The sequence below is a fragment of the Haliaeetus albicilla genome, chromosome 11, assembly GCF_947461875.1.
Source record: "Haliaeetus albicilla chromosome 11, bHalAlb1.1, whole genome shotgun sequence".
Taxonomy (NCBI): domain Eukaryota; kingdom Metazoa; phylum Chordata; class Aves; order Accipitriformes; family Accipitridae; genus Haliaeetus; species Haliaeetus albicilla.
Genome location: NC_091493.1, coordinates 16,454,719 through 16,476,073, shown reverse-complemented (window position 1 = coordinate 16,476,073; position 21,355 = coordinate 16,454,719).

Genomic DNA, 21,355 nt, shown 5'->3' with positions numbered 1-21,355 from the left:
CCCTGTTGTGCCAGCAAAAGTTGCAGTCTTCTCAGACTTCATTAATTAAGCAGTGAATCAATATTTGGATGACAGACGTTGGGGGAAAAACTCTAAGGAGGACCCTTGTAGTGCAGGAGGCAGGCATCTCCCTGAGACTGTCCCAGTAGTAGGGGGGGGTTTCTGTGCTGCTGAATGTGCTAACTTTCTAATGATCCTAAACTGAGAAAGAGGGCCTGGTTCACCATGTGATGTAAGTCAGCATTGCTATTTTGAAAGCAGTGGAATGACAGTGACTTACACCAGCTGAGTATTTTGACAAGACTCTATTATTTGTCACACTGTGCCATGTTCCAGTCTGGAGATATGGCACTATGCCCATTTGAATTTTCCAAATAGTTTCAAGAGAGGATTTTCCTGCTGCTGCAAATTCATATTTTGACCAAAATGGTTTTGCAATGTCCTTTCCAATTGAAAAAACAGCTGCTGGTATTTCTAACTAGAGGTGGCTGTGCTTCTGGGATGAAGGAAGCCTGTACCTGTTTGAAGCAAAGCTGTTTGCAATTATGTAATGTAAAGCACTAGCTATATAATCAGCATGTACTAGATTAAAATCCCTTCAAAGCTCTAGTGTATTGACTGACAGGCTATCCAAAAGCATGCTTATATAGCATAAAAAAATTTATAAAGCTTTCAAAACACTAAAGTACTGGTCATAAAGCAATCCTTTGCAAGCAGTTGTGATTAACATAGCAGATGAGCCAAAGTGAACATCTTTTTTTCTTTTTCTTTTTTCTTTCATATTGCAAGAGAAAGCACAGTATGTTTTAAAAGTCCCAGTGCACAGGGAACATGGCAACACAAAGAGGAAAGTAAGACTCTATAATACCTTTTGAGAAATAGATTATAAAAAAGAGTAAGAAATTTGTTTGTTGAATAGCAGATGGAAAACGTCTTTTTATAAGTAAAGTATAGCCCCACAAATAGTAGCAAATACAGTGTGCCTAACACTGGTCCTGCAAATGAGATGACAAGGAAATAATGCAGATTATGTTATTTTTTCCAAGACTTATTTTGAAGTAAACATTTTAACACTTCTCTAACTACATGGCAGGCCTTATGTTGCTGTTTGTGTATATTATACATATCAGACATATGATGTATGAAACGTCAAGCATTAACAGTAGGGATAGATACTACTAAATTTATTTAGATTAGTAGTTTTAAAGGGAAGTTTTTACAAACCTCCAAAAGCCTGCATAGAACTTTATGCTTATGCACGCATAATGATTAAATACATTTCTGTTCTAAACATGTACGTTTTATATTACAAAGGTACTATCTTCACTTCAAACCCCAAAGCCTGCAGTAAAATGTAATAGGACCAGCCATGCAGATTTGAGGACCTAATATGGGGAATAATACAATGTTTAATTAAACAGCAGGGAAGTTAACTACCTAAATTCCAGGGCTTTTTAGTTGGCTGTGTAGAATCCCCATTCTTTCTCCTCTTCAAAATGCCAGATTACCTGTAATGATCACAAGACAATTGGACTGCAGCATTAAAAAAACCTGTAGCAACACTGGTGCATGGGTCTGTGCAGTACCACAGGACATTCCAAGACAAATTTCAAGTGAATTGCAAGTGCTGCTTCCTCTGCTTGGTTGGATTTGTGATTAAGTCTCATCTAAGTCCTAGTTAAACCTGCCTCTCTTCAACTTGAGTTGTGGTGACCTCAGGGTCTGGTGTCTTTGTGTTTGGAAGCTGCTGAACTGTCTCTGCCTGCCAGCTAACTGTTATAGGGAAGAATAAAGATATTCCACTCCCAGGTATAAAGTAGGCTGATCTCTTCATATTTCTTCTCCTGTATGAGCAGCACATCTCTCTTGGCAACTGTATTTATGCTGGCTTCTGCCTGTGTTTCTGTTTTCCCTTTGGCTGACTGGCAGGTCAGAAATTCTGCTGGTTTGCAGTTAGACTAGCAATACCTCATTTTAGAGCCCAAAACAGAGAGGCCAGGCCTGTTCTGCTCGTCTCCACAAACCCATCCCAGCATGGCAGCCAGATGGGGCTGCTGTTTGTGAGAGTTTGCCATATTGCACTGTGAGGCTACATCTCAGAATCACAAAACATCTGCCCCACAAGAAGTTGGTCGTTCCTCTTATCCCAGAGCTTGGGGAGTAACACACGTTATCGCTGTCAACTTTGCTTCCCCTTTCTCCTTACACAGATACTTTCCACAAACAATGAAATATCCTTGCAAGACCAAGTTGAACCATTAATGGCCTACTACTAAACCAGCTTAAGGTCTTGAATCAAAAAGTGCCACGACAGAATACAGAAGGTTGGTTGGGAGTTCTACCTCCTTAGGACTTCTGTACACTTCTCTAGAGGTGTTCTCGCTAGGAGTTGTTTCTCTAAATCAACTACTTTTCAGGAAACAGAGCATTTAAAATGCTCTTCTCTCCTCCTGCAACAACCCCAAACTGTATGTTATGGTTACTCCTTACTGTGATCCTATGTTATTTCCATCAGACTCTTGCTACTCAGTAACAAAGACATTTGTTTACCTCTTACAGTTTTACATTCACTGTATGGCCACAAACTCTATTTCAAAATTGTCACTGAATTATCTTTTTCACCTTTCTCATTTGTTTTCATATTCTATACACACAGAGTTCTGGCATGGCCAAAAGAAAAAAGGTAGCATTGTCCAAGTTGTCCATGTTGAGACATCTACATCTTTGATTTCCCTCAGTATTTGGCTTTTTACAAAAAGCATCTAAAGTTCAAAGTGAAGCTCCAGTCAATACCAAGTACAGTTTGAACTGGCCAGTGTTTCATGTTGATCACTTGAAGTTTAAGGAATAACACAGCTGGTGACTCTGTCTAAAGTCTTAAAGTAGCTTGTTCAGCATCATATAAAAATTCTTTGGCAGAAGAAAGATAAGCTCCAATTCTTAGCAGTGGCATTCAGTGGTTTTAGCTATAACTGCTTTTTTCATGTGTTTTAACTAGTAGCAGACATGAGGTAAGAATCCTACCATACACTAGGTTCATTGACTGCACTTTCCTGAGCACAGCATCCAACCTGTGCTCTGAGTAGGGCAGTAGTTTTATGGAATAAATAGGATGCTTCATGGTGTACAAAGCAAAGGAACCAAAATAAGGCTGTGTCACTAGTTTGGTTCTCATTACCTAAATCTTAATTGACAGACTTAGAACTACTAAAAGATGACTTTATTGTTCCACATTTAAAGCAAACAATACTTACAGCATAACTGCTAGTTTATCTTCAAGGGATTTTAGATTATTAGATCAATGCACAGACTTCTAGCATTCAAATTATTAAGTGGTTGCCAAAGAAGGGCTATTATCCTCTCTGTATTAGTCTTTAGAAAGGAATTAGACACAAACTTTACTGAAGAGTTCCACAGACAGCTGCTGACAGGGGAAGAGATGAGACCCAATATTACGCTTAGTTTCCAGGATGTGAACTGGAGGAATAAGCTCCACTGCCCCTGTGAAACTAGCCTCTTGGCTATACCTTTATACCCTTGCTCCTCCCACAATTCAGTCTCCTCCATCTTCCACCTGCCATTCTGAGCCCACAGTGATTGCAGAAAAAACATGGCTTAAAGTTTGCACTTGGGTCAGAAGCACACATCAGCACTGTGTAGCCTGTGTGGCTCTTCTGGCACAAAAGGCATGAAGGAGATGTGGAACGTAGGTTACACATTGCACAGTGAGCAGAAACCAAACTGATTGACTGTTATTGAAGCATGCACTTCATGATGAAGTGTGCGTCCCAAAGGTGAAAAAATGTCCCCTGTAATTGCATGGTCTAATATGATGTGCAAGGACGGCATAATAAAGCTTTCAAAATTAAATTCTTACCTACATCTTGCATATAGAGCCTACTGCTATTTCTTAGTCAGCTTTGAAGTGCCTGGTCTTAAAATCCATTCTCACCCGCTTTCCCACACTTGTGGTGCCACCAAACTGTAGGTTTTAAAGTATCTTCTTACAGCCTTACCAACTGCAATGCCTTTGGTAAGTAATGCTTTAAAAAAATCTTATATTTCATGAAAAATCCTTTTACTTCACTTGAATACTGCTATTATTAGTATCTGAAGTGTCATACATTCATTCTGGTGTTGACGTGTTAGTTCTCTTTTCTGCCGTGTATTATAATGCCTTCCAGGTCACCAACATAAATCAGTTATTCAAATTTTAAAAATCACATTCCTATTACAGAATTCATTGTATCCTAGAATGGGGACTTGCTCTGCATGAGAAAACATCTGTCCAACATTCATTCATAGCTTGAAAACAGGAAATTCTAACAGAAGGGTGGCTTACTAAACTTTTTCTGCTTAGGCTATCTCAAGGAAAGTACTACAGTTTTTATGGCATAGCTCAATCTAAGAATAGTAACCTATTATCTATTCATAGCCAGTAATGATCACCTGTGAGCACTAACTTTGCTTTTCAGTACAATGAGTGCTGACTTGGCCACAGCCCAGTACGTTAATAGTAGCATTGCTGTTTAAACTGGGGAAAAAAAGTCTGTTCATGGAGTGCCTGTGTTTGACATGCCTTTGGTTTAGTAGCCATTGAGTTCAAGGAGCTCCTGCATGTTGAAAAAGTTGTAAAGGGCTAAATAAAACCATTTATATATGGCTGTCTTCTACTAATAAGTTCCTGGATAGTGGAATCACTGCTGGCAGGTCAGTGTGCATCTTGCTTGCAGGCATGTAGATAGCCCACTTTTCCATGTGGTAGGTAACTCTCAGTGTACTTTGGAGATCATATAACAGACAAATTCTGAGAAAGTTGGAGTGTTTTTTAGGGGAGACATATATATATCAAAGTTGTTTGGTGGGTTTTTTTTCTTATATATGGAATTTGTCCATACCTATCAGTTACTGTTTTTTCTACAGACAGAAAGATAGTGGTTGCCCAGTGTGGCTGAAAAAAAAGGCAGTAGTTCACTGACTGAGTTTTCAGCACTTTTCTATAGGATAAGCTGTGGGTTCTCTCTAGCAGGTCATCAGGACACATTTCAAAAATCCATCTGCTGCAGTGGGTAACAGCTGGGACAGCTGCCTCGTATCAATCTTGTGCTAAGCCTGTTGGAGATCAAACTCAGAAACTGAGGAAGAAGGGCTTTTGCTGCAAGGCACAAGTGCATGCAGTTCATTTAATTATTTCAGGAAGTCATGTATACTTTGCTCATTTTGGACCAAAACACATAATGGTTGTATTTTTCAATTGCTTTTTGTACAATTAATTACAAGATGTTCTTGGCTTGCCTGGGTACCTGGTAGGAATGGTATGGTTGATCTTTGCTGAGTCAATTCTTTTCCTTCCAATAAATCTTAAAGAATGTTATGGGATGATTTTTTTAGTAGGCTCTTTGTTATGGGAAACTCTACAGGATGGTATTCTGTGCAACTCTTTTATTTGATATGAATGTGAGAACATTTGAGACCATAAATGGACTTACTAATGTGCAGATGGCATTCAGCTGTCTCTCTCTTCTATCACACCAGAAGGTTTAATCTCTTTGCTTTTGTAGAACCAGATCATTTGGGAGGCTGAAAGGCAAGTTGGACCAACCTCAATTCAGATAAAATGGAATTTGGATAGATGGGGGGATGTTCCTGAAGATGATTGCTGACAGGGCAAATGTTCTCTCTGTTCTAAAGAAGTATGACTATATTTTTTTTTTTTCCTCTGGCAAAACCTGTATGTTCTTATGACTTTCTGTACCTCTTTCAGTATTATCAACTTCCCTGCATAGGCCATTGAAAGTAAAACAGAACATTGGTGCCTCAAACTGCAACCTGTGATGGCCAACTCATAGCAGGAATAAATATCATACCCCCAGCTTCTCATTCTATTCTAAATTCTACACAGAAGAGAGCATCTAGAGAAACCCCAAAGTTGTCATAGTGGCCATGATTTTCTTAGTCTGTCCTAAAAGCCCATCACCTAAATGAAAAGTGAAATAACTGAACATATAAAACCTCAGTAAGTCCCATCCATATTGCAGTGAGGAAGGCTGAAAACTGCTCAAAGCATGGCAAATCATTGTTAAATATACCTCAGTCTCAAACTGACTCTCATTTGGGATATCTAGTCAATTTGGAGCAAGTAAAACTTAGAATTAACCTTTAGCTATATGAATCAGTGAAGTCTGTGAAGAGCAAGTGATCCAGAAAAGCTGGTTCACCCCATGCTTTTGTTGATGCAAGCATACATAGAACCATAAGCAATGTGTTTATATATATTAAAAATCAAGAAAGGAATAAATAGAGTTCAAGGAAAAGCATGACAGAACAGGGAACACTTTTCCTACCTGGCATATTCCTCCATTGCAAATAATCAGTTGATGATATGTGCAATGAACAAAGAATCACTGCATGAAAAACTGCAGCCTCCCACAGTTATTGCTTTCCTCATGCTTCCTGCCTGAACAAGGGAATAGAAAGCTTTCAATTTGATGTTGACGTTATTTCCTTGAATGGTTTTGTTAAAGTGCTGAACGTACAGTTAGTTTGCTAGCAACCTTTGGATTTACGAGTTGCCAGTCCTGGAGATGTTACTGTTTGTCATGCATTTTCCTCCTGATTTCCCTTCTTTATCCTCCTGCCTTCAAACCTTTTTGAAGTCTTTCCATTGCTGATACTTGCTCTGATGCTAACTGGTAGTAATAGAGTGCTGTGCAGCTGTGGCACTGTAGCTTCCCTCTGGATAATGCTGACCACAGATTTAGCAGCATGTGCCAGCTCAGCACATCTTGATAACTCATAATCTCTACCATAGGTTTTTATAGTTTGTCTGGTCTACTGTAAATCTCTAACTCACTGTCATCGACAGAGCTCTTGATCTGATTCATAGGCAGCAGGAATTAAGCTCCTGTCACACCCTGTTAAAAGATGACACCACTTATGCTGTGATATTATACAAACAAAAATAGATGCTCTTGAATATAGTGAATTATAGAACAGCATCAAAGGTCATGTTATTATTTTGAATCTTGTTAATTAAGCTAAGTAACTAAAAAGAAGGAGAGTAAAAAAAAAAGAAACCCACAAAAAAAGAAACCCATGCACTAGCCAGCACTCAGAAGTACAGGCAGGCTATGTTATCTTTTCTACTAACACATCTGTAATTTGGGGTAATCTAGTGTGTAATAAGAAAATCATGTACATTACTAAAAAGAAATAGTTCTGCTTTTTTTTTTTCCCTTCTGCCTTGCTGTGAATGTATAAGTTGTATTCTAGTGATAGATAGTCCTCAGTCCTATTGCAGTTTGCATTGGTTCTCAGCTATAGATAGATTCTGTCCCTCTAAGGAAAAAGGACCTTGAAAGTATTAAAAGAAAGAAAGAAATTAAATCATTTTTGACGTTTTGACGCAGCAGAAATTAGAAAGGTTGTGCTGTAAAAAGGAGCCTAGTCCAATTCTGTCTAGTTTCTCATTAAAGATCAATTTGTCCAGTAATGAGGACCCTGGGTACGGTACCAAAATACCAGAATTTTATTCTGGATCAGACCCTGGCTTTTGATGGGACTTCTGTACAGAGGCTTCATTTTACTGTGCTTTTGATTTTTACCATATCATCTGTAAGTCTTGCCCACTCCTAGCATAAGGTCCCAGGATACTGCCTCTTGCCATGTGTGCTCACTGCAGCTGGCCTAGCGGAAGCTCTGATTGCAGGTGGAGGAGCAGGATGCTGTAATAAAATAAACTTGATCTTCAGGGGCTCTAAATAAGACAGAACCATCAAGTTGCTTTGAGTAAATCATATTTTGAAATGCATGAGCTAACTTTATTCAATCATTCCAAACATTTTGGCTTTGTTACATGAACAAATATAGACATTTTCATCTGAGAAGGTAAAGTGTTTTAGATAGATACATGATATAAGTTGATCTTCATGGAAGCTTTTTTGTATTTTTAGTTATCATATTTGCCAGCATGAAATCATGTGATAATTAGTAGATTCCTTAACTTTATAAGGCTAACTAAACATTCTCAGTAGACAAACATGATTCAATAACAGAGGCCTTGTTTGAGGGAGTACACGTTTCTTTCTGAGAATTACACAGGTTCCTATTTTGCATTTTTTGGTAAATGGCGGTGAAACTATAACTGCTCCTGCAGGTGTGTTTTCCTGAAAAAATTATGGCTGACTGACCCACCTATCACATGAGTAGGCTAATGCTCAGAAAAGTATTATTATTATTTCAGACAGTTCCAAGTCCCCTTAACTCAGTTATCTTCATGATCAAATTCCCAAATTGTAAAAATCTGATGAGTAAAAATATGTGGAATTGCAAAGTAATCACAGAGAGATGGAATAATGGGTTTGTAAGAGAGGAGACTACACGAAGACCCCATTACACCACCTCTCTGCTGTATATAACTGGTTTGACTGTATCAGTAGTTGTCATCTGAAAACTGGTTTGTGAAACAAGTTTGTTATTTTAGTTCACGTGCAGAGGAGCTGGCAGAGAAGGGAATAAGTACCTCGTGATACTACCCAATCTCCTTTGGGCAAGTTCAGTGCAGTTAGTAAGGACTGAATGGGCACACACCATCTCCTTGGAGGACTTTTTCCCTTTTAGCTGTGATGGAAAGGCATTGGCACACAGAATAGTGAGCACTGTGTCTTCTGTCTATTGTGCTGTCAGTCTAGGATTTCAGTTTCTACAGACGATGATTTGGCTTCTTTCATTCATATCAAGTTCACTTGAGAACGTTTGTTTTGCACTTTGAATTGTAGAGGTATATCTTGTTATTAAAATAACTTTATTGGAAATTTGGCCCCATTTAACCCCATAGACATATTTTTCCTCTAGTGGTGTCAAGATTAGATGATGTAGCATTTTAATTTGTCATAGATATGGCCTGACAATATCCACAAAATCGAAACACTTAACAGCATAATTCAGTATTCTGAATTCAGTGACCTGATACATATGATGTGTGATACATATGATCTATAGCACTTCTGTCTATATCTCTAAGGCATATTGGTGCCAACTGATGGTGCTAAGGTGTCACAGAAGAAAAGACGGCCACTTCTCTGGTATGTATGTCTTCTAGCCTTAGGATACAGCAAACCTCTGTGTGAACTCTCTCATAATCTGACCACACTGATCAGAAAGGAGAAGATCCAACAGTTCCTCACTCCCAAGCAGTGCTGAATTGGGTACAGGTTACCTATGCCAGGGCAGTCAGGGATAGGGTAACCGCTGCAAGGCTAGTGTTGCCTGGAGACTTGGATAATCATAGGTATTGTTTCATGTCTTGGTAGCAAAATCCCTCCATTTGGATGCCTCTAGCACTGACAAATGCAGGATTTCTAACATACCTTCACAGAGGGGTAAATCTCAGTTTCTCTTGAAATCTACTGATAAGGACTGTGTCTCAACTTGGGTCTTTTGAGTCCCCTGTGGGAATAACCAACCAATTCGGACAGGATGGGACACAAATGTAGATAATCTGTAGCCTGTTGTCTCCACAATCCTAAACAATTTTAGCTGTAACAGAGACAACTGTTAAAACTGATAGATACTAATCTCGCCAACAGAAAAAGGGTATGGACTAGGGTATGGACTACTTGTTAGCCTCATGCACGTCAGCTGGCTAAGTGCTAAAGCTCTGTCACTACCTTAGCAACATCATTGCATGTCTTATCTTTATTATAGAAACAAATTAATGAAAAATTATATAGATTAAGGAAAGTAATATTCACATCCAGTTCTCTTCTGTAATAGAGAAGCTATCTGACAATGATAATTTCCAAATTCCAGTGTGTTTTTCTGTGCTTTCTGATTTGATATTTCAGTGTGCTGTCACTTGAAATTAATTGCAACTAATTAAAAATGATCCAGTTGGGACAATTGGACAATAGTGCTCTGGAGATTGCTTCATTCCCAGAGGTTTTAGTGGCTTGCTGCTGTAGTGGTTCAAGTCTTCAGAAGGGTGCTATACATCATAATGTCATTTTACATTGTTATTTCTCTGAAAGCAGCAATTTAAAAGAGTCTCCAGTGAACCTTGAGCAACTTTGCACTAAAAAGAAAAATGTTACTGTTCAAGATCTGTAAAATATCAAATAGAGATTCAAAGAAATCACTTGACATGAATAGTAGCATTAAATTTGTGCCATTATTTGCATGTAATATATAATGTTGTAGTAAAAGGCTAACAAAGCATTTAGGCTGCTCTGGGGCTCATTGATTTTCTGCACCTTTGTTCAAACTAGGTCAAAAACAATGTTGGTCTTATTTTATCACACACGTTTTTCTCACGTTTGAGACTTATGTCTTAAAGTCATATAAGTCAGTTTAAGCCCACAACATATTGTGGCCTACAGCACCTATTTAGAGAAAAGCAATAGTCTTGTTTTGGTTTAAATTACCCTAACCACTAATCTGGCTAATCTGAACTAAACTTCAGAATATATAGAGGGCCCATTTTTTAGTAACTTGGGTGAACTGAGGGCTTGATGTAATAAGGCTTGCTTTCATGTTAGGATGAAGGCCAGTCATTTAAAGAATTATGAAAATGAAGCTTGTAACCAGTGTAAACGTGTGGCTCTAATGCAGCTAAACAGCTCATTTGATATTCTGCCTCATCACTATAAGCAGAAGCATAGAGCCTAGTAAAATTAGATTTTGTCCCAAGTCTCAAAGCAACAAATCTTACTGCCTGTGCAACCCATACTTAGCAAACTTTATTCTGTGAAGAAATAGAGATGCAGAATTGAGGAGTTTTATAGTTCTTAAAGAGGAAAAACACAAGCTAGAGGCTATTTTTAGACAATTATGAGGCTTTTAAAAAAATCGTATATAGTCCTGACATTGCACATCATTTCTCCACTGTGTCATTGAAACCAGCTTATTTGTTATAGTGTGTGATCCTTCCTCCCACTACAGCACAGCTGGAACATCACCTCCTCTCAACATATTTTGCTTTTCTTAATTCGTCTGATTTCTGAACAGGACCATCAGTCAGTCTTTGAATGGGTTTGATTCAACACTGTGTTATTTCATTTTTACACTGCCATAATAGCACAAAAATCAATGGAGTTGCACTGACATACAAATGGAGTAACATACTGGCAGATCAGACCTATTGAATCTGTTTTGCTTGCAAGACCATTAAAAATGGTTCTAAAAAACTTCAACAGCGAGATAAGCAGTAGTTTATTTTCGTACATATAATCCATCCTGTGTTCTAATACTTGTGCTCCTAGTAATGGAGAATGAGTGGATTCTTGACTTTATTGTCAAGAAACTTTTGAGGAAAGCTATGTTAAAAAATGCGTGTATTTCTTTGCACAACAGTAATCTCCATATCTCTTATACAGACAGAGAACTGATCGCATACAGATATGCTAATGGATAAACTACAGGGCCAAAAAAACCAGACAAAATGCTGGTACCACTACAGTCAGTTGCAGTTTTACCTTTGACTTTGTTGGAATTAGGAATTTATCCCAGGGATCTCTCTTTATTTATCCCAACTCAGCCATGCTAACTAGCGTACACAAGTACCTGCTTCCGCATTAAGTATGGCATTATTTTCTTCTTCATTAGATCAACACAAATCTCTCAGCATTTTTCTGGGACTATCCTCTTGCTAAATGCAAAGTAAGAATAAGCAGACTTTACTTGCGGTGTGTTTTGTGCACACTGAAGCTCAGGCTTTGGCAGACTTCAAGAGAGAGAGAGAGTTCCAGAGAGAGTCAGTAGGAATGTTTTGTCCATCAAGATGTTTGAACCAGACAATAAAAGCACTCCAGGCAGTTGTAAGTTATAACCACTAGAAGATACAGAGAAAAAGGCAGTCTCAGAGATAACTGAATCCTAGACAATGTACTGTGGTTGGAAGATAACTCATGTCACCACTGCTGCAGTTGGTTTTTAAAAAGTAATCTTTTTCTATTCAAGGCAGGGAAGAAAATCACTAAAACAAATAAATGACTGGGTGAAACTTAAAGAAGACTCACATGCATTAACCTTTATTTTGTTGGTAGACAGATATGTTTTGCTCAGAGGGCTGGTAACAGATCATAGAGTTAAACAGGGAACGAATAGTCTCTCTCTGCTTCTCTTTCTCATTTCGCTCTCTCCCCTGTCCTCCTTGTCTCTTCTCCCTACATTCTTTCTGTCCCCCCCCATCGTCCATCCGTCCCCCGTGTCGTCGTCCCTCCCCCCCCCCCTTCTCTCTCTGCAAGTTTTGAACCTTATTCAGGCTCTGGTCTGACATTCACTGCAGAAACTGCTTTACTAGCTTAAGACAAAACTCCTGCTGGTATTACCTCTTCCCTTGCCAGAGGTTATTGGCCCCACAGCAGTGCAAAGCTAAGTGGATTACTTCAAACAGTCTTCTATGGCAGGTTAAACTGCCTTGGCTGACTTTGCAATGAAGTGGGTGAGGATCACTCATCTGCCCCACGCTGCTGGCTCTGCAGGAAGCTGTGGAGAGCAGCACAAACAGCTGGTGGCCACCACAAAGCTGGTGGCCCAGCCACCTCAGCAGTGAATGCCTGAACACATCCTCAGTATGATCATAAGCAAAAGTTAACAATTTTAAGCATCATTTATGCTAGATCCTCTTTACTAAGGTCTCTTTGTGGCACTGGTGCTGTGTGCTTCCATACCCATTCTGAAAGAATAGCTCAGGGTCTCCTTGGTTTTAATCTCTGATGGTTTTAACCTTGGTTTACCTCTGATGAAAGAGGTAGTAGGGAGAAAAACCTTGACAGGTTAAATCTGTCAGACGCAGCTCCCATTTACTGAACTTAAGGGAAGTTTAGTTGAATAAAGATAGCATGGTTTGATCTGTATTAAAGAACTGTCTCATGGTATTTCAGAATCACTAGGATAATCATTAAAATAATTTTACATAATTACATATACTACAGATTCCATCATACAGAAAGACACACAGGGACTGGATAGTCACTGTTAGTATATATATATGACATTTCTGTAACTTTAATTAATAACAGTGATAGGAAAATAGTAGCACAGAGTCCCATTCTTTCAACTTCTCAGTGTAAACCCTGGTTTTGTATTCTGGCAAACCAGTAAACAGAAATCTGGTTTTTGCAAACATTTTAAGGGCTTTACTCCATGGTCTACAACACCTGGTGTATCTCAGCTCTTGGCATAATTTAAATAAACAGGCCATGTAACACATCTCTCTCTCTCTCTCAGTCAAATAAAGCAGACTTGGTGTGCTGCCAATTCTGCTCCCATTTATTTGCTAACCCCAGGTTTTATTTATTCCCTGAATCATCAAACACATTGCAGAGAGTGACAGGAGCAGACAATATTACATCTAATAGCTATATAATAATGTAAATAAAATATGGTAAATCATCAGGTACATTACTTGCCTGTCTTTACCCCATTTCATTTTGTGCACTTGAACCAAAAGTATAGTAAATGAAAAAGCTTTTTGCACAGAGCAGAGTTAGAAAGAATATACCCTTTGGATGCTGAAGCCCTGTCATTTACATTAAGTGAAAAATACCTTTTACATATAAATACACCTGGATGTAATACAAAATTTGCTGCATGGGCCTCATCCTATGCTCATTATCATCCGTGGCAAAGTATCTTCCGACTTCAATGATTCGGGGATCAGCCCAGCACTGCCTAACTGTGGGATACAGTCCTGTAAACAGTAACGGATGTGAAGATCTGTGATATGCTGAAATGCTGGAATGCTTTCCAGTGTTGAGTAAGAGTTACTGAGAGGATTTCTATGATCAGAGGGAGAGAGGAATTAAGGGGGAAAGAGGGGAGGAACACAATGTTTTGAAGTTAAGAAGTGTGAAGGAGATCACTCTCAGTTCCCACAGGGGAGAAGAGTTCATGGTCAACAGACCATTGTGTGGATTAGATAGGCAGAACAAGTGTGTAGGTGACAATAAAGCCTTGCATTTGTTTAAGGTTTGTGCTTTGATGAGATTTGTCTAGCTAAGGTCTAGCTCAACCTTACATCAGATTGTTTTTCACTAGAGAGTTGGTTTAAACTCTCACCAGATGAAGGATCAGAGCTGACAGGTCAGTTACATGTCACTTCTGACATTAACTATTGAAAAGTTTAATTATAATTTTAATATCTGTAGTATTGCTGTTGAAATACATTTCTGAAAACTGATTCCATGAGGAGTCTTCAAGAGCAGCATGCAAATAATGAAGGGAAATCTACTGCCTGAAGACTTTTGTGTACAGTTTCTGACTATAAAGTTCACCAAACACTTACTTTCTTCTGTTTATTAGCTGGCCATTCCTGCTAGGTTAACATGGGAAGAGAAGACTCTGCAGTACTTGGGGTTGTGCCTTGACCATGTAATTGGAAAAGTAAATGGTTTCCCTATGATCAGAGTTGGAATCTGTGCCAAAATGACTGAGCTCCATTCAAAAACCCCTTCTCATGAGTCATATTGTGGCAATGCATGTTAGAAGAGATGGCAAAATACCAGGAGTAAAATAATCAGCACACCTCAGGCTGCTAATAATAACAAAATAAGCTTTTCCTACTGTGAAGCTGGCTCCTCTGTAGAGTCTTCAGACTTACATGAGCTTCCTATGCAAGAGTCTAACTCAGAATCAGGCCACTATATTTTTTTCTTTAAAAATGTACATCAAGAGCCCAGTTTATCTCCTGCCCTAAAATGTAGAGAAGCAGCACTTAAATTTCCAGTTTGTTAGCTAGTCCCAATGTCCTTTAGCATGTGTCTCTTAGAGAAAGAATGTCTGCAATATTTTGCATCTGAAAAAGAATGAATGGCAAGGCATAGTCACAGAGGCTGGAATTCAAGAATCATTGGCCTCACTAATGAAAAGCCATGAATCACTGGCTTGACTGTTCCAGGTCCAACTCTGGACACCCCTCTGTCCCCTAAACCCATCACAATATATTAATTTGTACTGAAGCTACTCATGCATTGTGCAATACATTCATTTTTACTCTCTCCTACTCATGCATTGTGCTCAAAAGACACAGCAGATTTTTTCCTGCTATTCTAAAAAGCAGCAGAGGGCTGCGAGTCCTCACAGATTTGAATGGAGTACATGCTAGAGAAAACAACTATTTCTCATCTTCAGCTTATCAGTTCTCCAGGATTTCAATAGCCATACTGAGGAGGAGAGTATACTCCTTTATTTCTGAGGATTTAGCTCCTTCCTCTATTATGTGGGCTGGGCAAAGACCATGGCCCTGAGTATTCTTCATGTGATTTATTCTACATTGACAACCACTTAAGTGGAGGCAAAGTTAGACCCAAAAGGCACAAAGTGATGAAAGCTGGAACTGAAAAATAGCATGACAGTCAAAATTGCTGAGTTTCACACAGCCCCTGCCTCTGACAGTGTTAGAAAACTCTTGGTCTAAAAGAATCCCAAAGAGCCCTCTAGAAACCAAATCCCATGACTCATACTCTCTCCTTAAAGGCTTTTTCTTTCCCTCTACCAAATGACACTGAAAAAAGCCTTGTGGACTTCACTACTTGTTGCATTTTGACAGCTTTTAGTCAAAATATTTCCCATTTATGAAAGAAGGACTTCTCTATATCCCAACCAAAGTTATAGGCGCTAGCATCTGCAAGTCAGACTGGACTGTTTCTGGTTGGGGTCATAGGCTGGATGGTCCCATAGAGGTGCAATGCCTCCTTGGCAGGGGATGGGAAGGGATACAGAGGAGTTGTGCTATCTCAGGAACTTCCTGAAGAATTAACTCTGGTGGCTCAGGCACTGTTTCCCAAGGACTCCCAAGAGCTCAGATGTCACTTAATGAATGATCACTTTTGTGTTTACCTAGTTCACTAGACTGGTTGAAAGACTGACAAGCCCATGCCACTGCATTACCTGCTGCAGGTGAAGCTAGGAGGAATTGATTCTGGTCGCTGGGTATATTATGATTGTTCCCATGCAAAAGTAAATGGGAACAAAGGACTACCCCTTCCTTCCCAGCAACCACCCTACATTGATTCATAAAGGCCAGATGCTATCTGATCTTCCCACTGGCATTCAGTTAAGAATGCAGTTGTGATCTCAGACCCTGAATACTCAAGCTCCCTCTGAGTATTACACAGAACCAAAAGTTAACTGAGCTGCTAAAAGGAGCATGCGTTACACACTGTCCTGGTTTCAGCTGGGATGTAGTTAGCTGTCTTCCTAGTAGCTGGTACAGTGCTATGTTTTGAGTTCAGTATGTGAAGAATGTTGATAACACTGATGTTTTCAGTTGTTGCTCAGTAGTGTTTAGACTAGAGTCAAGGATTTTTCAGCTTCTCATGCCCAGCCAGGGCACCTGACCCAAACTGGCCAACAGTGTATTCCATACCATGGGACGTCACATCTAATATAGGAACTGGGAAGTGGGGGGGGGGATCGCCGCTCAGGGACTGGCTGGGTGTCGGTCGGAGGGTGGTGAGCAATTGCCCTGCGCATCATTTGTACATTTCAATCCTTTTATTACTACTGTTGTCATTTTATTAGTGTTATCATTATCATTATTAGTCTCTTCTTTTCTGTTCTATTAAATCGTTCTTATCTCAACCCAGGAGTTTTACTTCTTTTCCTGATTTTCTCCCCCATCCCACTGGATGGGGGGGAGTGAGTGAGCGGCTGCGTGGTGCTTAGTTGCTGGCTGGGGTTAAACCACGACAACACATAAATAAAACTTATTTGAGGACAAAGGTGTTGCTTTGATGATTGCTTTTCAGAGTAGAATTTCATGTTAAAATGAAGAGTTTGGGAATTGTCCGTATAAGCTTGGAAGTGTTTTTAAGATAGCTATGGCTAATCCACTGAAGCCAATCAGTCTTTTCAAGTTTGTGTGTTCAAGACCCTTTTATAATCCAAACAGTATTAAAAAAGTGTTTCCAGTGTTTTCCAACTCCCCTGTCAACAGCTAAGAAATGGGTCATCATGTATGTGCTTTGTTCACCTTCTGTATGTATGAAGATGCAATAATAAACTGATTTATTTTTTCCCCCCTCAGGCAGAAGAAATGGCATTCAGAAGGAATGAAAAAAAGGAAGAGAACAAAGGAGCATAGGTAGGCCTTTTCTAAGTGATTTTTTCTAAAATAAAAATTCAAAATTAACTAATTCACCTTATGGCAAAGGTTGGCTAAAACTATAAAAAACGTTGAGTTTTGTTCTAGCTTGTGTTGCCTTCAGTATGCCTTAAATTAATTGCAAAGATCCCTGTGCTTGCATGGTATATCTCCAACTAATTCGTGGAAGAAAGCAAGCATTGAAAGGAGACTTCAAAGCCAAGAGTGCCATAACAAACTTTTGTGTAGTTGTATATGTTTTTATAATACAGCTTTAATAAAGGGTGTATTTTCTCTTCAGTCTGGATTTCCCTCTTTTTCAACACGAGAAAATTAAAGCTGAAAGATTGTATGTTGAAGTCCATGCTTATGTCACTGTTAAGTTTGCAGATGAGAAAATGAGAAAGACTAATTTTGCTCACTGATGAGCTATGTGTATTTTGTATGTTTATATACAGTAAGCATATGAGAGGAAAAAGTGTTTTCTCATTTCCTTAGATTTTAGTTTGCAGATCTGGTACTGCTCCCTTTGATACTATGCCTAATAACCTTTTGTCTCACTAAATTAGAAACTCTGCAGTCAGCTGGGATGAAAATAAAGGTGTCAGCTACAACATTAGGGTTTTCTTCTACGTGACCCAAGCAGTGGCAATGTAGATTACTCATCAGGAAAAGCTGGTTCAAAGAAGTGATGTGAATCATAAAGCAGGCACCAATTTGTCACTGTATAGGTGCATAAACCTATTACACTGTACATGCTAAATGGCCAAAAGGAAAATCAGCTGCCAGGAGTTTTTGCTATGTTCATAATGTCTCTGTTGCCTTGGTACCTTTATTGAACCAGTGCTCCCATGCCACTAAATACGTTTGAGGCATATTCCACTGTTTCTTTCACTGTATTGTTGATGTTACAGATTGAACTCTGCATATCTAGCTTATGTTAATTCCCGTGGCTTCTTAATGCTTTTTTATAATAATATAAACTCTTCATATAGTCCAATTATTGCTTCAACCTGTATCCTGTACCTTGACTTTTAAAAGCACTCTAGAGTTCACATACAACCTTACAGCTACAACACAATAACCAACAACTTATTCCACACTGGTTAACAAGTGAGAAAGTAATTCTTTTTTTCACTAGTTATTACAAACCTCAGCCAAATTCAAATTGACGACATACTGGAGAGAAATTTAGGGCCTGAATGTCCAGCGCTGCATGTTCCACCATCATTTTCACCAGTGCATCATGGTAGTAAAATGATAACTCTGTTGTATGTTGCTTTGAATATCTCTCAGCATACATCTACATGTAGGAGAATCCAGCCTTGTATACCAGTGTTGGGTACCCTGCACCTTCTAGTTGGCTTTATTACTCTCAACTATTTAACAGTCATTTCCTCAGTAATCACTTGTGCATTTCTTCAGGTAATATTATTACCTTGTAACTAGCAATGTTACTAGCATTAAAATTTTGTTTTGCATTATGTTGCTTAGATTGATTTATTAAGTTGCACTAAACATAAAACAACAAAAAACATATATGCATAAAAATTAAGATGCTTTCTATTCTTAACCTTTTTAAACTGTTTTTTAAAGCAGGGTTTCAGCTTGGTTTGGATGATTGATTATAGGAATCTTGTGCATGCAACCAAAGCACGGTATTTTAAATCATGTCTTCTTTTCATTTTTAAGGAATGAAACGATCTTTATATCTTGACATGTTTTATCATTTTGAGACTGAACCAGTTATCTGTATGAGTTCAATGTGTAGCTCTTTGATAGAATATTATCAGGACTTATTAAAAACAAGCACAGCTTCCTATTACAGCTGTATTTCAAAAGTGAAACTAATGGTTTAACAAGTTCTCTGTAATGATATCATCAGTTAATGGTATTTTTAATAAGTCTTCTACCAAAAACCGTTAAGATGATGTGGTATTTTAGTTCTACAGTAGTGGCTCTTATGTGAGTCCCACTGCTAAATACTTCATACAAAATTCTCAAAGAGGTTTTTTATCATAGATGTATTAAAACTTGTTCTCTGGGACAACCAAATAATAGGAATAAAAATAATACATCATTTTACTCTTAATTACCAATTAGTCCCGTGGGACTGTCCTTATCCTTTTAATGGTAGTCCTAATCCATACCTCTAACAGGCATAAAACTGAGCTATTCGAGGCACTCCTGCTGTGTTTTGCCCACTGGATGTTTTTGTTCCTTTGTTTCTTGCAGATAAAAGTGAGACAATCCATCCTATGTCTTTCTAGATCGTAATTATTTTTGCACAAGTGCAGTTTCTTACTAGGACTTGGTCTACATAGGAAAATTTTGGTGTCACAGCTGTATCAGGGACTATTTTTTTCCCTTTACTTCATTCCACCATAGCTGTGCTGGCAAAACTTCTACTTTATATGCACTTACACTACCAAGAAATCCTGTTGCCGGTTTTGCTTGTATTGCTTGAGAAACATGTTTGTTTCTTTTGCCTACCTAAACCATACCCCTTCAGGGACAGATTACTTTCATTTTGGCTTTCCTAGTAAACCTTTGTAAGAGTAGATATGTATAGGAGGTACTAGGACACAGGTTTGGAAGAGGACTAGCTCAATGACACCATGATCTCACTAAGACATGAGAAAGACGAGGGGTTTTGTTCTTCCTCATCAGTGATTCTTTTAGTCCTCTAACCACCACCACTGATGAGCTCCACAGATGTCTGCGGCCTGTCAAAGATTAAGTAACTTGTTATGTAGGGCTTCAAGTATGGGAGTACTGAGAGTAAAAAGGACAGTGACAGAAAAGGGAAAGTCTTCACAACCCCAACAATAAAAACACACCATAGATAGAAAAAACAGATTATTAAGGATCCTTGGTAAGTAATGTGACAATCTAAGTCATAAAAGCTTTAAAAGCTCTTTAAGGTCAGTGGATTCCAGTAAATTTTACATTAGTACTTTGAGGTTTTGAAAGTAATGCACTTATTGAAACATTTTATTAGCATTTTTTATTCTAGTCAATAGATGTGATTTTTACAAAAAGTAGATCTTTGTGGTCTATTTCTTCAAGGTGCCATCATGTCAATCAAAAATAAGTCCAGCTGATAAATTATTTTGGTAAATAAATGAAATGCTTTTGTGGTTAGTTTAGTGTTTTCCTAAAGTCCCAGCACAGTCCAGGAAGTATTCTGCCTACTCTCTTAACCAAATTTACTGATTGCTATGTGTCAGCCACAGCTAGTCTCTAATATTGTTTTTGCCTTGCCCTTAACAATCTTACTAAGATGCATCTTAACCCACACTGGCTTAAAAACAAATGCAGGAGGCAGTGGTTGCTTTTAAAATTATTACCCCAGACATTTCCCTGGTGAAACATAAACACATATTAAAAACATGACATTAATAATTGCATAAAAGGAATGTTAAAAAAATAGTTTCAGGAGAGAGAATAAACCATTAATGAATTACTACATTAGTGAAGTAGTTTGGGTAATAGTTGAGATGTTTGTACTAAGTTGATAAATGCTGCGCTAGTAAATCACTTGCATATATCTTCTTTTCTAGCCTTAGTTCAGAGTCCTTTAGATCTACAAAGGTTGTAGATAATTTTTGCACCCACTCAGTCAATGACTGGCAATGCAGTATGTAGCCGCAGTCATTCATTCTGTCAGTCAGCAGCCCTTGATAATGTGCCTGTCAATATAATTCAGTGCCTGTTCAAGGAAAGTGACACTTTGAATAGTGGACACTTTTCAAAAGCATTCATACAGGGTCAGTTCCATGATAAATATATTTTGTGTTTGGAACAAATAGGCAATACGCATGAGCTGGAGTCTGAGCAGAAATACACAACCAGTCTGCAGGACACAATGAACTGCAATGAAGAGTGAATATCATAAATGCAACTTTATTTTTCATGTTGTATTAATTATGGGATAATGGATAATAAAGTCTTCAGGATCCTACTTGGCTCAATGGAGCCCTGATCCATGACAAGGGGCACTATGCACTACTACACTACAAATGAGATATTAGAATAATACTATTAATAGTTCTTTAAACCCTATTAAAAAGGGCACATATTTTCATTGCTGAATGAAAAACACAGGCAGAAATCTTTAATTACCACTAACAGCGTGTTAAAGAAAGTATTTATATGGCATACAGTGTTTAGTTTCTAGTTTCTATTAATACAGGCTGAGAATGTGAGGAAGAAATATGTGATAGTGACAGGATTTTTAATGGTACCCCACCTTAAATGCATTTTAAAATA